Here is an 18017-nt window from a genome sequence, read left to right as displayed (position 1 = left end):
TTGGGTGGAGCAGTGTTCATGGTTCTGATACTGGGGTTCGTAAGGAAGGGTTAAGTGGAGCAGTGTACATGTTTCTGATACTGGGGTTCGTAAGGAAGGATTGAGTGTAGCAGTGTACATGGTTCTGATACTGGGGTTCGTAAGGAAGGATTGAGTGGAGCAGTGTACATGTTTCTGATACTGGGGTTCGTAAGGAAGGATTGAGTGGAGAAGTGAACATGGTTCTGATACTGGGGTTCGTAAGGAAGGATTGAGTGGAGCAGTGTACATGGTTCTGATACTGGGGTTCGTAAGGACGGATTGAGTGGAGCAGTGTACATGTTTCTGATACTGGGGTTCGTGAGGAAGGATTGAGTGGAGCAGTGTACATGTTTCTGATACTGGGGTTCGTAAGGAAGGATTGGGTGGAGCAGTGTACCTGGTTCTGATACTGGGATTCGTACGTTAGGAAGGATTGAGTAGGGTAGCGTATATGGTTCTAATACTGGTGTCTGTTAGAAAGGATTGAGTAGAGCAGCGTGTATGTTTCTGATATTGGGGTCCGTTAGGAAGGATTGAAGAGCAGCGTACGTGTTAGGGCAGCGTACGTGGCTCTGATACGGCGTCCGTATGTCCGTATGTCATTGGGATGTTCATATACTGCTTACGCGTGTGGGGTTAACAAAGTTGGAGTATATAATAAATAACAAGTATATGAATGTCAGCTTCTTAATGCATAGGGAACGCTCTTCACACTGTGACATCTTTATCACGGCAATGATGATCATATAGATAGCATGCAGCCATGTAACTGTCGGTGGTGGTTTATGTCGCCCACGTCGGGCCACAGTGGACGCCTGATGAAGCAGCCTCCTCCAGCCTGTCAATGACACTTCAGCTAATGAAACAATAGTGCTCATAGGCGGCATGGAGTGAGAGTGTGGGCTATCGGAAACTTTGGGATAAGACTGTCAACCAAGAAGTAGACCTCCCCATGGGAACCAATTGCACTCCTTTTCTTGCCGATCTGTTTCTTTAGGCATATGAATCAAAATTTAGCTCGGATTGACAAAATCATAACAGGGGAATTTGGCCATGACGCCTAACTAATTAAAAGCTTCAGGTATAACTTCTTCTGATTTACCCACCTGAATTAGACATGAAGGAGACCGCCTCTAACCGAAACCGAGTGATTACGATCTATTCACACTGTATTATCAAGAGGGACTTAAACTTTCCAATTGGGAACTTTGCCTTTATGTAGAGCAATATTCCAGCAGCTTCAATCTTTGATATCTATATTTCACAACATTTAAGATACAATCGAGCATGCTCTTCTATCAAGATTTCAAAGAGCGCCATACGACTCTTGCTCAAAGGCTCTTTGATCTGGTTACAACATCATTCAAAGCCCTAGGAAAGCTTTTCCAAATATGATGCATCAATGTATTTCAGTCGCACAAATGCTTTGCGTTGGTATGTGTTTGTGACGGTTGCCACCAGTGGGGCAGGATACGCTCATCTTTTCGCGAACACCTGGTTTCATCACTATTCTGATAGTGATCGACAAACATAAGCTTCTGATATAGTCGGAATTCTACAACGGATTATGATTTTAGCAGATACATCTTATGATTATGGATATGGTTTTATCGCTTATTTATATTAAATCGACTACCAATATCGTTACACACACACGAGGAGCGTTGGGTCAACCTTGTGGTTGACTCCTCACGTCGAAGAGTGCGGAATCGATTCCCCACAATATGCAGTGTATGAAGCCCATAGCTTGTGTCCCACATCGAGATATTGCTTGAATAGTGCTTAAAACAGCTTAAACCCTAACTCACCAACTCATCTATGCAATAGGATGGCTTGTGAATTCTGTTATCTACATATGCTTATAGGGGTGGGGGGTAGCCAAGTGGTTAAAGTGTACGCTCGTCATGCCGATGCGTCAGGTTCGATTGTCCACATGTGTAAAGTATGTGACTCCCTCTGTCTTTGTCCCCCACTACTGGTGTAATATGACTCAATTGTTTTAAGGGGCGTAAAAGTCATACTCATCTACTCGTATATATTCGTATACATACTAACAAAAGTCGATTCCACGTAAGTGGAGTCCCTTTAACTCGGTTGTTACTCTGCCCACGCAAGTTTAGGGGTATTACTCCTTAGCTGACTGCTAACTAATCAAGCCGATCTCCTCATGGTGTATATCACGCCCGCCACCTACCGGCAGACTAATTCACAGTTTACAAAACCAAGATCATTCTACAGTATTTTTTACCCAACATAAAAAATAATAAGCATAAATATTTTCTATTCGACAGGAAAAAATCTCCGGCTTGATAAGGTAATGCAGGGCGCACGTGGAGAGAGAAAGAAGGGGAATTATATGGAATCTCCTTGCCTCAGACCAGTCGTATATCTACAGTGAAAAATCATAATTCAGACCGTGCAGATAGTGAAGGCAATAAGTGTGTATGTTTTATCATGATCACCCTCGGGGCTATCTGCCCGTCCCCCCGGGGGTCCTCAGTCTGGCTGCTATCTTCTTGTACATCGAGAACGCTCGTGTCCCTCTACGTCTTGCACTTCAGACAAAATTCCGAAATCTTGTCTTTTAATTCTCCCCTGCGGGAAAAATGATGTTGAGATTTCAAAGCCTATTTCATGAAGATGTTTGTCAGTTATGAAGTCGTGTCTAGATTGGTGAGATTCCGTGATAAACTTTAATATGTTCTCCTTCATTTCAACTCGACTGACGTTTGATAATTTTGGCTTCTTTAGGTGGGTGTTATGAATAGCTGGGTGTGTAGCATCCTTTGCTTCGGGGACGTGTCGACTGTTGGAGCGGGGACGTCTTGTAGAGGAGTGAACTTCAACAAAACTATCAATCTCCAGGTACTCAATCATTGTGACAATAAACACATGATTATTAACATATGATTATTATTTTTCCGGACTGTTTCAAAATGAACAAACCGTAAATTAGGAGGTAGGATAAGTTTCTTTTTGGGGCAACTGGAAGTATCAAATTTCAAAGTTATAGAAAACTTTCTTACGCTTGCTTACTTATGTCACGTTTAGGTGCACACGAATGGCAAAAGAAGCGAATAAGAACGATGTTTTTGCCCAAATTCAAGTGAAACTCTAACTAGCACTAAGTCCGTGACCCAGCTTGACTTTATCAAAATATGCTTGTACTCTTATCTACATCTCCAAAGAAGAAGAGCTTGGGTCAAAAAATTTGCCATGTTCAAATATGAAGGAAAATGCTTCCTAAAAACCTCTATAAACAGCCCTTACGAGACAGTTCAGGCTAGAGATACATTTTATGCCGTGATAAGTCCGAAAAATGCAAGTGTGAAAAACGTCTACTTCTTACTAATGTCAACATATATGATAACTGTCATGACATTTTCCGAAAGTTTTAGTCATTTTCTAAATTATGCAGATCTGGTGGGTCACAGACGGTAATGTTACATATGTTAGAGATAATATGGGTTAAAATCTGATACATCTGCCGTCCATAGCATGTTTGTTTTAATAATTATGATTGCCACTTTAAATTGATTATTATTTTGAAATCATCAACATAGCACTCGTTGGATGAAAAGTGAATTTATTTACAAAATGTAAGGAGCAGGTACACATGACATATACTGTCTATACTTTCTTATGTGTTTACAAAAGAACACGTTGAATGCGTAAAAACATAGAATATCATACATTGTAAATGTGAAGGATCATTATATAACCATAGATGTAACCGAAAATGACCATGATGATCTTGTGATTAAGCAAGTAGAAGGGAGTTTCCATATGATGTTATAAATGTACAATCCTATCATTCGAAATATAAATATAAATCACGTTCGTTTTTAATAAATTACCATTCACGTCTTATTTGATACGTTTTATTGTACGCACTTAAGAAGCAATTAAATGCATATAAACAAATGTTCTCAAAACAGATTTCTCAGATAGGGCGTTCTTAATCTTTTCAGATGCAGTTTTTGAACACTTCTACATTTTAACATGAATCATTCAGTGCATGCACACGCGCATGCACTATCCTTCAGAGGGAATTTTTTTACGATATCCTTTTTTTAAAAACTAGACTCAAACTCAAAATTCATCATTCCTTTGCCTGTTTCTTTCCATCGTGTTCTTATTCACATCAAACCCACGCTGTATTTTGAAGTGGTTGTGACATACGCCAGTGTAAGCATCACTCCTTTGATGTTCTCCTTATATCTTGATAGAAATGAAAACTTCATAAAACACCCATATTTCTTGTCATCAAACGAGTCAAACTAATTTAGTTTATAAACACTGACAGTTTAAGTGGAGTAAAGAGATGGCACAACACCAGTACGTACACGACAACAAATTAACGTTAAGTTGTTGGATGCAAAATTTGAGTTTCTTTTTGTAATTCTATTTAGCTAATCATTGGGATAATTGTGACAAGCATACGGAAACAAATCAACGCTTTTGTGTAGGCGTCGTCCAAGCTTTCACGGGTTGGGGATAGGTGCGGTTGATGTTCACCTTATACAAATTGAAAATTGATATTGATGACATTTCTGGGGAGAGAATATTAACGTCAATTCCAAGGCATTTTTGCGATGAGTTTCAGCTCCCAACAGAGCCATAGCCTCGGACGAAGTGGAATTCACTAACAGAACACAAGCCACAAACAGAGCGAAGGCTACAGAGCTCAAACCACAGAGCGTACGCCACACACAGCGTAATTCACGAATAGTGCGTAAACTACAAAGAGCGTATGCCACAAGCTGACGTAGGCTACAGAGTGCATGTCACAAATAGAGTGTTGGCCACAATCAGAGAGTAAGCCACTACCTTTCACGAAATCAAAGAATTACAGATATAAAACCCCAGATATTATGATGACAAATGGTCTTCTATAAATATGACTACACAATGCCTTTTATTTTATATGTTTTAGCACTAAGTGTAAGCACATGCGTTAAACATAATTTTACCAAGGATTTATAGTTTCGCCAGAACCGACTTTTTAGTATAAGCTTATTATTACTATGTCGAAATTGGAAGGAAGTAAATAACAACAATTATGACAATTAATCAAATATGGGCTTCTCTTTGATGGACCCTGCTGATTCATCAGGTCAGAGACGCTACCATGCCACCCGCACCTCTCCATCCCACCGTCACCCTTTTTATGAAAACAATACAAAAATGCCACTGAAGATATTTTTAACGCTGAATATATAACTGGTCTTGTTTTATAAGTTTGGAGTATTCTGGAAAATGTCTTTAATCTTCCACTGCCAAACAAATGTGATAGATAAGTAACATTGGTTCTTTCATGTTCATTTTCCACCTGATGACTTGGCAGTTCTTAATATGAAGTACTTAAACATATTTAGTTCAACCGCAAAAATAGCTAGACCTCATGTACATTTTCTCACCTTATGAACTGGCAGGAATGTCCACAATTTCGAAAGAGGAAGATGGACAAGATATACATTGCATCTTTTACAGCACGCTCCAAAACAGTCGAGAATGTGGGTTACCCAAGCGTGCAGGCTCACATATATTATGAGTGTAATTTTTTAAGAGAATATTTCACAAATCAATGATGCATTTTCCTTATCGGTCCTCATCTCTACTTCGCTTCAGTGCTAACGCTTATTTTAATGTAATTTATTTTTTCAGTAAAACACGTGTTCAGTTTTTGTTCTGTGAACATGGTGTATTTTTGTTTTCTTACATTCAACAATTACGGCCGCCATTTGATTCCTCTTATCTAAAGCAAACAGAGATTATTTCTGCAACTTCAGCCACCTTAAGTCGGCGGCTGTAATATAAATCTTATCTATAAATGTATCTCCACTCACTGGCTAGATTTTCAATTAACTTACACGTGCTGAAGTGACTATTCGTTTGAGTTGGAGCTGTATATTCCTATGGCTTACACATGTGCAAAGTGAAACACTTGTAGTGTAACGCATGACCGACAGGGGTCGCACCTGTTCCTTGCTTGTGCGCATGTCGAAGGAGGTGGAAGGATACATCAAAAGGCGAACGGGAGCAGGAAACGAAACGAACATGACATTGATGGGCGCAATGGGCTGTTGGGTATTTACTGTGCACTTGTGATAGTGTTATCAGGGTGTTTTGATGACATTGATAGACGAGTAGGCTTCGGTCCGGCACTGGGCAGTGTAGAGGAGTGAGACAGTTATCATGGTTAGGAGATAAGTGTCACATACTCTGATAACCACTGTCCCAGGGACTACTTTCTTAGATCCCACGAGGTGGGGGCATTATGTGAAAATGATTTTAATCAAAGATCTGTTCATTAAATGTCTCTTGTTCTGAGGACAATTTTAGGTAAATTTTCCGTATGAAATGATGAAACAGGAACGAACACTAAAGCCTTATACTCCAAGGCAATCCAGTCCGGGCCTAAAGTTGTAATCAGTTAATGAATCTGAGATATTATTTTTGTGTAATTTGTGCCTCTTTCACTGCTGGATCAATATACATCTTAAAATGTGTTTCACCAGAATGAGATTATTTTTGTGGACATCGGGTGACGTGGGGTGAAATGGGGTTTAACATCGTGTTCAAGATTATTGCACCAATACAGCTACGTTGGTTTGTTGTTTAACGCCGCACTCAGCAATATTCCAGCTATATGACGGCGGTAGTATAGCTACGCGTGTGTGCGTGCGTGTATATGTATGCAAGTACGTACTAGTCAGGACTTATGCTGGTTATATAGTGAAAGCCCACTGAGATACCATACTGGACTTCAACTTCGGTACCCTACTTATGCACACACATTATACTGACTCCGAGTCGATCAGTCCTAGTGTTATTCCATTAATTCCAATGATGAAAGTTGGTTTAGTCTTTTTTTATTCCGCTTGTACTTCCGGCAATCTGTCATCAGTTTTTCTAATTTAGATGTACTGTGACTTAACGTAACATAATCGTTTTCGTTATAATCAGATATACATCATTTATCGTAAGGGAAGAGGGGTTATTTCAAATCAAGATGAAAAGCTATATCGTCTTTCTTTCAATAACATGCATTTTTTCCTGTCCAAACCATCGATAAACACGCGTTTCTTTTTTCTGTAGTCAGTATTTTAGTCCCCAAATTATCCAATTGTTTTCTTTTCTGAGATCTGACTATTTTCGTGCCAGGACAAACTTGGAAACTTATAGCTTTTGCCATCAAATAATAACGCGTGTATATCAGAGTCTCCTAAATTTAAGCATGTCTGGCAGATTGTGATCACATGCACGTGTGATGTAGACAGACAGAAGTATATTCTAGATGGCTACTGCATGCTGACCCCCGCTGTAGATCCCCACACACTATAGTACAAGGATAAAAGATTGGACCAGGCTGACCTCTGTATTTCTCAATGACCAGACACTGATTAGCTTATCATAATGGATGCACAGGCATCTAAACTGATTTTAATTTATTTGTTGACAGATGTCACTTTGAAAGCGACGTCATTCACAGTGCCAAATGCCTTACACCCTGCTAAAGTCTGCACGTCTACATATTTCGATAAATGACGTGGACACCGGAGTCATCCGTCAGTTCACACAACCAATAACTATCAGCATCGGAAGGGTACATTTGACAGGTTTCCCTGACATGAGAGTATATAGCTTATATATTGCCCTGACATGGGAATATATTGTTTTTATATTGCCCTGACATGGGAATATTTTGTTTTCATATTGCCCTGACATGGGAATATGTTGTTTTTATATTGCCCTGACATGGGAATATATTGTTTTTATATTGCCCTGACATGGGAATATGTTGTTTTTATATTGCCCTGACATGGGAATATATTGTTTTTATATTGCCCTGACATGGGAATATGTTGTTTTTATATTGCACTGACATTCGAGTATATTGCTTATACATTGCACTGACATGGGAGTATATAGTTTATGTATTGCCCTGACAAAAATGGGAGTATATAATTTATATATTGCCCTGACATGAGAGTATACAGTTTATGTATTGCCCGGATATGCGAGTATATAGTTTATATATTGCCCTGAAATGATAGTATGTTGTTTGTATCTTGCCCCGACATGCGAGTATATATATATTATTTATACATTGCCATGGAATGCGAGTTTATAGTTCATATTTTGCCCTGACATAGGAGTATATAGTTTATATATTGCCCTGTCATAGGAGTTTATAGCGATATATCTTATCCTGACATGGGAGTATATAGGTTAGATATTGCCCTGACATGGGAGTATATATAGTTTACCACGAAATGTACGCTCTCCTGGTATATGATTATTGAAGCAGCAATAAGACGCTTAGGCATTCGCCTTTCGCCTTTACTTCAAGTACTTGATTCCTGTAAGTTCGCCATGTTTGTCCATTTTCTACAGGCCACGGACTTTTCTGACTTGACACTGCGAAACAATTTGCTCAACTGACTTAAGTGTTCGTGGATATAGCTCTATGACATCATGTAATGTCCACAGCAATAAATTTCACTATTACGCAAATACCTACTGTCCTGACGCAGTGGTATATACATGTATATGACATAATGCCCAAACATGGTAGTGTATCAGGGTATATGCTATACATATTGCCCAGGTACGGGAGTATATGCATGACATAATGTTCAAAGATGGTGGGGTATATGCTATACATATTGTCCAGATACGGGAGTAGATACATGACATAATGCCCAAACATGGTAGTGTATCAGGGTATATGCTATACATATTGTCCAGGTACGGGAGTATATGCATGGCATAATGCCCAAACGTGGTAGTGTATCAGGGTATATGCTATACATATTGTCCAGATACGGGAGTAGATACATGACATAATGCCCAAACATGGTAGTGTATCAGGGTATATGCTATACATATTGTCCAGGTACGGGAGTATATGCATGGCATAATGCCCAAACGTGGTAGTGTATCAGGGTATATGCTATACATATTGTCCAGATACGGGAGTAGATACATGACATAATGCCCAAACATGGTAGTGTATCAGGGTATATGCTATACATATTGTCCAGATACGGGAGTAGATACATGACATAATGCCCTAACATGGTAGTGTATCAGGGTATATGCTATACATATTGTCCAGGTACGGGAGTATATGCATCACATAATGTTCAAAGATGGTGGGGTATATGCTATACATATTGTCCAGATACGGGAGTAGATACATGACATAATGCCCAAACATGGTAGTGTATCAGGGTATATGCTATACATATTGTCCAGATACGGGAATAGGTACATGACATAATGCCCAAACATGGTAGTGTATCAGGGTATATGCTATACATATTGTCCAGGTACGGGAGTAAATGTACATGACATAATGACCAAATGTCGTGGTGTATTTGGGTATATAGTGTGAATATTCCCACAACATATCGAATAATGCCTTAAAACGAAACCCATTGTTTTGCCTGAATCAAAATTATTGTTGATAATGAATTAATATGTCAATTGGTGTGACCACGTGAGGCATCAATCCATACCACGTGCTGCCATTTCTTAATGAAACACGAATCGTAACGGCGGGAAATGTGATGCTTGTTAAATGTATCTATAGAGGTTCATGATTGAGACGTATGTTTGGCATTGGCCATAGTTTGTGTGGGTTGAGTTGGTGTAGAGTTGTCAGATCGCCAACAGTGCAGCGAAATGTCTTGTGAAAGCTGTCTGGATTCCCTACATACACTACTCCATCTTCTCTCACACACAACAGCTGATTTATTGCCGAGATCCAGTGCGAGATTTCACACGAGACTTCACGCCACGCGCAATGCGGGGGTTGATTCAAAAATTGAAAATGGCAGGAGACGGAAAGTGGAGATACGGGATGAGCTAAGACAGCTCTCACTGATGGTCTACACTTGTCTTCATCAAGAGATGATTATCGCTAGCGTATCTACCTCCCTGTACCCCTCCTCACCCATCACCCCCTCTCACCGCGCCCCTCCCTAACTCACAACTAATGGTAGTAGGCACCTGCTCGGAGGTATACGGGGTCGAGAAGCGCTAATGTGCTACACACATACAGTGAAAGTGGTTGGTAGTTAGCTCCACGCCGAGGTAATAAGTCAACACAGATCATTCGTCACCCACAGCTGCCAATATGCACGTTTAGGAATATATTAAAAGTACGAGATGAAGAAGGGTGTGAATGTTTTTTGAGTTGGTGATGCACAATGCTAGAAATAGAACATCAAACGAGCAGTACATGATAACATTTGGGTTAAGGTAAATTGATTTGATACCATATGTCTGTATGCCATGTGTCGCTATAGCATTACACGATAACATAGTGTTAAGGTAAATTGATATGATACTATGTCTCTGTATGCCATGTGTCGCTCTTTAACATTATATGATAACATCCGTGTGAAGGTAAAAAGTATATGATACCATGTGCCTATATGCCATGTGTATCCAGCAATAAAATGATAACAGAGAGTGAAGGTAAATTGATATGATCTTATGTGTCTATATGCCATGTGTCTCTTTATACCATAACATTTGTGTGAAGATAAAATGATATGATACCACGTGTGTGTATGCCACGTGTCTCTATAGCATTAAACGATAACATAGTATGAAGGTAAAAGATATGATACTATGTGTCTGTATGCCACGTGTCTCTATAGCATTAAACGATAACATAGTGTGAAGGTAGATTGATATGATACTGTGTGTCTGTATGCCACGTGTCTCTATAGCATTAAACGATAACATAGTGTGAAGGTAGATTGATATGATACTATGTGTCTGTATGCCACGTGTCTCTATAGCATTAAACGATAACATTTGTGTGAAGGTAAATTGATATGATACGATTTGTCTGTATGCCTCGTGTCTCTATAGCATTAAACGATAACACAGTGTGAAGGTAAACTGATATGATACTATGTGTCTGTACGCCACGTGTCTCTATAGCATTAAACGATAACATAGTGTGAAGGTAAATTGATATGATACTATGTGTCTGTATGCCATGTGTCGCTATATAACATTATATGATGATATTTGTGTGAAGATAAAATGATATGATACCACGTGTCTCTATAGCATTAAACGATATCACAGTGTGAAGGTAAATTGATATGATACTATGTATATAGCATTATATGATAACATTTGTGTGAAGGTAAACTGATATGATACTATGTGTCTGTATGCCACCTGTCTCTATAGCATTAAACGATACCATAGTGTGAAGGTAAATTGATATGATACTATGTATATAGCATTATATGATAACATTTGTGTGAAGGTAAACTGATATGATACTATGTGTCTGTATGCAACCTGTCTCTATAGCATTAAACGATACCATAGTGTGAAGGTGAATTGATATGATACTATGTATATAGCATTATATGATAACATTTGTGTGAAGGTAAACTGATATGATACTATGTGTCTGTATGCCATGTGTCGCTATATAACATTATATGATAACATAGTGTGAAGGTAAATTGATATACTATGTGTCTGTATGCCATGTGTCGCTATATAACATTATATGATAACATTTGTGTGAAGGTAAACTGATATGATACTATGTGTCTATATGCCATGTGTAGCTATATAACATTATATGATAACATAGTGTGAAGGTACAATGATATGATACCATGTGTCTGTATGCCTTGTGTCTCTATATAGCATTATATGATAACGGTTTTATCAAAAAGATACAATGGATGTAAACATTACGTAATGCTACATTTCTACATGTAACATCATATGATACCACGTGCCTGCATGTAATATTAGAAGATAACATGTGTCCATATGTAGCATTAAATTATACCAACTGTCTATGTGTAAGGTTGTACGATACCACGTGTCCATATGTGACATCATATGACACCATGTGTCTAAATGTAACATTATAAAATACCACGTGTCTATATGTTACAGTAAATGATATCACGTGACTTTATGCAATGTTTGCTTCCACTTTTTTGCAAGTAACACCTCATACAATGACTGCACAAGTCTAGGGTTTGCATATGATACCATGTTTTTGTATGTAACACGTGGTACAAAGACAACGTGTATAATGGCAGCATCACGTGTTTCTAAAGTCAATAGAACACCGAGACATACATGTACAACAGATTTTAATTATAATATTCATATTTCCTAATTCAACGCTGGCGATACGATAAAATTTCACATTTTCTTTAAACACAATAATTATTCCCCGATGTTTATGACAAACGCTTATCCACATAAAACGTCTGAACTTCTACTATCAATACATCAGGCGATATCAATCTGTTAGATAAGTCATATCTCGCGGGGCTCCGCCCCTCCCGGCCCCGCGTTGCAGGGGGTCCGGGGTCACGTGACCTAAGGAGGGACGGGGAGTTGATGCTGTCATCAAAATCCTGCCATCTCATGAAAAATCATTTTCCTAATTTAATAACTTGATTAAGGGAACGATAAAAGTGTGTTTGATAGAAGATGTTTAATTTGAGACACACAAGAGTATAGGCCAACTGGGCCGTAAACAGCTCCTTCATGTTGTCTCTGTAATTAGCGACGAGGAGACACATTAAGCTTGAATGTTGATTTTATTCTTAATTTCCATGGAAGCAGAAACATATATCATAACTCTTGATATAAACATGTACTTGATATTAAATGAGATTTTCTTTGAAAATTGGAGTTTTGTGAAGGGCCTCTCTGTCGCGACCGCTGTGACCTAGATGTCTTGATAGCGAGAGTATGACGCGTGAACCTTTTGTCTCGACGTTAAATGGGTGAGTGAGTGTGGATTTAGCAGTATTCAAGCAATGCCACTGGGAACACCAGACACTGACTTCACACATTGTATCCATGTTGGTATGGAAGCCAGTTTTCCGGAGTAACACTCTATATTTCATATCATTGATATAATGCAAAGTTGCTGGCTGTGGGTATGACACAACATTCACTTTAACATTTTAGCCACTAGACTTTCCTATCGCCCATATGAAGTGAGGTGTATGACATAGATACACCACTGCCGGTATTCTCCCTGGGAGGAATCCGGGTCAGAATAGGCCCCAAGCACCCCATATTTGCCATGTTGACATGAGGATTGGGTGCCCATAATTTGTAACCTTGCTGCGACTGCGGGTATCATAGCTCATACTATCAACCACAGGTTTGTTTGACACTACCTCATTTAAAACAATGACAATGGCATGAAACTACAAATAAGCATCAATAAAACTTGAAACATCACTATCTGACCTCGTACCCACCTCATATAAAACATCTCCCTCTCACCTTCCCACCTCATATAAAAACATACCCCTATGACCTCCTACCCACCCTCATATAAAACATCTCCCTCTGACCTTCCCACCTCATATAAACCATCTCCCTATGATCTCCCTCCCACCTTCATATAAAACATCTCCCTATGACCTTCCCACCTCATATAAAACATCTCCCAATGACCCCCTACCCACCTTCATATAAAACATCTCCCTATGACCTCCTACCCACCTTCATATAAAACAGGGGCGGTCGGGTAGCCTAGTGGTTAAAGCGTTCGCTCGTCACGCCGAAGACCCGGGTTCGATTCCCGACATGGGTACAATGTGTGAAGCCCATTTCTGGTGTCCCCCGCCGTGATATTGCTGGAATATTGCTAAAAGCGGCGTAAAACCATACTCATTCATTCATTCATATAAAACATCTCCCTATGACCTCCTACCCACCTTCATATAGAACATCTCCCTCTGACCTTCCCACCTCATATAAACCATCTCCCTCTGACCTCCTACCCACCCTCATATAAAACATCCCCCTATGACCTCCTACCCACCCTCATATAAAACATCTCCCTCTGACCTCCTACCCACCTTCATATAAAACATCTCCCTATGACCTTCCCACCTCATATAAAACATCTCCCTATGACCTCCTACCCACCTTCATATAAACCATCTCCCTATGATCTCCTTCCCACCTTCATATAAAACATCTCCCTCTGACCTCCTACCCACCTTCATATAAACCATCTCCCTATGATCTCCTTCCCACATTCATATAAAACAACTCCCTCTGACCTCCTACCCACCCTCATATAAAACATATCCCTCTGACCTCCTATCCACCCTCATATAAAACATCCCCCTATCACCTCCTACCCACCCTCATATACAACATCTCCCTATGACCTCCTACCCACTCTCATATAAACCATATCCCTAGGACCTCATACCCACCCTCATATAAAACATATCCCTATGACCGCCTACCCACACTCATATAAAACATCTCCCTATGACCTCCTATCCACCGTCATATGAAACATCTCCCCAATGCTGCCTATACCCACCCGCATATAAAACATCTCCCTATGACCGCCTACCCACCCTCATATAAAACATCTCCCTATGACCTCCTACCAACCCTCATATGAAACATCTCCCCAATGCCGCCTATACCCACCCGCAAATAAAACATCTCCCTATGACCACCTACCCACCCTCATATAAAACATCTCCCTATGACCTCCTACCAACCCTCATATGAAACATCTCCCCAATGCCGCCTGTACCCTTTATGTGTTATAAAGGATGTCGTGGTTGATATTGATCATATTCTCTACCACCGCCTGCCACACCCTTCAACACCGACATACAGATGTTCGTAACTGTACGTCTAGGTATAGTAGATGAAACTAGCTGTGTGGTAACGGTCTGTTATTATGATACGGCTACTATGTTATCACAAAGCATGTAAACAATCCGTAGCAAAATATCCTAATGTACGAAAATAGTCACGGCTATTTTCACGATAACTGATAATTTCCATTAAACGACCAAACAAAAATCTTACACATTTGTCATTATAATCTAAAGTAACATTTTGTTTTTGATTCTGTGAAATGACATGGCATATGATACTGACTTTCATCTATCAAAATAAGACCTCAACATCTCTGTACCCATGGCCTTGATAGTGAATACATAAGAAGGGTGACACAGAGTCGTGAAGACCCGTATGTCTAATGTCTGCATTGCTTATATCAACATTGTGTTATCAAAGATAAATACGACTGAAACAAACCGACTTGAGACCCTCTATCTGTTGATAAAGAACAAAACAATTTGAAATCCAAGCTGTGTATATTTTGAAACTGTATACGATGTTTGAACGTGTTTTTGTTCAACAAGGCTTCATCCACTTTCAATTTCGGCGCACGAGCTCACGTGACGTAGTACCCAGGGGGGCGCGTGATAACATAATCATAATACACATCGTAACTTTGTTTGAGTTCAGAAACCCGGATCAAAAGCGATTAGAATCGCATAACTGACATCTTAATAAACCCAAGAGCTTTCCTTGACGAAAAAAATAACGTACAAAAAATGACTTGTCAAAATATTATTTTACTACTGGTTGGGAAAAGCTCTCAAACCCAAACAAACGTTTTATCGAAGTATCCCTCTTTAAGATATACAGATTCCATCTCAAAAAGCATTTAACGCGCACGAGGGGTTCTCTTTTGCGCGTGCGCTGCTCGTGCATTGGTCGTCAGCCAGATGCACGATGTGAAGACTGAGATAAGATATGAATTCCATCAGATGTCTTCAGGGGTAGGGAGGCTGGCGGGAGCCTGGGTAGGGGTTCGTCGTCATTACAGTATTTATACACCACGGAGGGTGAGTTTCAGGGGTGGGTGTTCGATGTCATTACAGTATCTAATCACCGCGGAGGGTGAGGTTGAGTGTTGGGGGTTCCTCGTCATTACACTATTTATACACCGCGGAGGGTGAGGTTGAGGGGTGGGTGTTCGATGTCATTACAGTTATTATTCACCGCGGAGGGTGACGTTGAGTGTTGGGGGTTCCTCGTCATTACAGTATGTATACACAGCGGAGGGTGGGGTCGTCGGCACCACCATATTTATACTCCGTGGAGGGCGAGGCTATTTTTATCATTATTTACAGATTAAAATAAAAAATGCAGCAAAGAGGGTTTTGCTGATCCTGGCACAGTCAGGCATAGTCAGTCAGTCACCTCAGGGCCCTTGCCCCCTCGACACGGAACCCAGACAGCAAATGGGACTTCTCCCTGGAAGCGCTGACGAGTCGAACCCACCAAGAACGTTTCCGAGAATGTGAAGAGTCCCCAACACTGCAGCCTTCTGCATTACAGAGATTTCAGAAGGGCTGTATTTCTAGCAGAAAACCCGGCTACTCTCCCAATGTCAGACAACAGATTGGGAGGTACTAAACCTAAGGCACCAAGAACAACGGAGAGTCGGACAACTTGGTACCTTGGGTGCAAGCATAACATTTCGAAAGCGAGGTCCGTTTGCCATGTTTTTCTGAGTCTTGTCGATCAAATCTTGTCGATTACATTGGTGTCAAAAGGGAAAGATAATTCAATAATATAAATGGTTTCATTGAATTTTGTATTTATTATTTTCCATGACGCTCCCTACATATTCTGGGTCGTTCCATCGATGCACCTCTGTGTCAAAACCACAACCATGGCGAAGAAGGATTGAGCTACTCCATCGTGTCGCTTACTGTGTTTATGCCAAAGCTCGGCATCCACTAACATGACACTAACTAACTAACATGCTGTTTCGTGTGAGGGTTGTCAATACCCTGAATTTCTTGTTTCGTCCAATCAACAACACCAACAGATTATGAAAGGACGCGTACAGCATAGGTATTTGAGGCTTTAACTTTATTACGAGCGTTCAGCTCTGAACTCCAGATTTCTTAAGTCACATTTGTATTCTGCCCGAAGTCTTTCCTTGATATGGGCCTTCTGGAGTTTGTCTCTTACCTGCATCCCTAAGTACGTATAGGCCTGACCTTCCATGAGATGGTCAATAACTCCTCCCTCAAGAAAACTGACTGATCCTCCCTCTTCTACCTTGCCATGTTTCAGATGAAGAATGTTGCCTTTGTCGAATCCAAAGGACATGCCGATGTCATTAGAAAAGTACTCGACAAGGAGTTTTTCTATTGTGGATTCTCCTTTGACAATAAGTTGAGGGTCATCCATGTAATGGAGGTGAGTATAGGGGGTGTTGGGGATCTGTGCTGAGGAGGACCAGGAAGCTAAGCAAAAGGACTAAAAGAATCGTCCTGAAATATTCCCCTTCTTACAGAAATGGGCTCAGAAGTCACCGTCTGTCCCTGCGAATAAATCTCACGTTGAGTTGATCAGCAATTCTTTAAAGACTTGAGGAACAAGTAGATGTCAATATGTTCTAATGACTTCAAAATCCATCCTTGAGGTACAGAATCATAAACTTTTCTGGAGTCTATTCAACACATTGAGAGGTTAAGGTGGTAAGTTTTACCCTGTTCAAGGATCATTTTCTGAACTAGCAATTGATCTTTACAACCCCAATATCCATTTCTGCTCCATGTAAATAATGTCTTTGGAAGAGCAGCACGATGACACAAGATGATGACCCTGTAAATATTGTGTACTGTGGCAGTAGTTTTTAGGGTCAGTCAAATCTTTCTTTGGGAGAAGTATTGTTGGACCTTTGCACAGCCAAGGCGGAACCCCTGTATCCCCACGAGAAGTAAAGGTGGTTAGACACGTAGGAACAGTTTCCAAAACCGGTTTCTAATATCATCAGTCCCTGGCACCGTATTAGATTTGGACTTTTGAATAACCTTTCTCGGGCAATCGGTTGTAATAAAACACAACAATGGTGACGGTATTTTGTCGTGTACATTATCATTGTAACCAACCCTCTACTCATGGTTCCTCGAGGTTCCATTTGCCGGGTACAGACCAAAACTGTTTCCAAAACTTTTCACTGAAATCCATAGTGGATGGTCTCATCACTGTCATTGGTTACATTTAATTAGATTTGAACAGTTTATTTTGGTTTATAAAATTGTCTTTCTTGTCCCACATTATTTTTCTTTCTGTCCATACCTTTAACGTTGCCTTCAGAGAATCATGAATTTGATTTA

This window comes from Haliotis cracherodii, unplaced genomic scaffold, assembly GCF_022045235.1.
Source record: "Haliotis cracherodii isolate W230 unplaced genomic scaffold, xgHalCrac1.p SCAF_1, whole genome shotgun sequence".
NCBI classification, from domain to species: domain Eukaryota; kingdom Metazoa; phylum Mollusca; class Gastropoda; order Lepetellida; family Haliotidae; genus Haliotis; species Haliotis cracherodii.
This window is presented reverse-complemented; position numbering follows the sequence as displayed.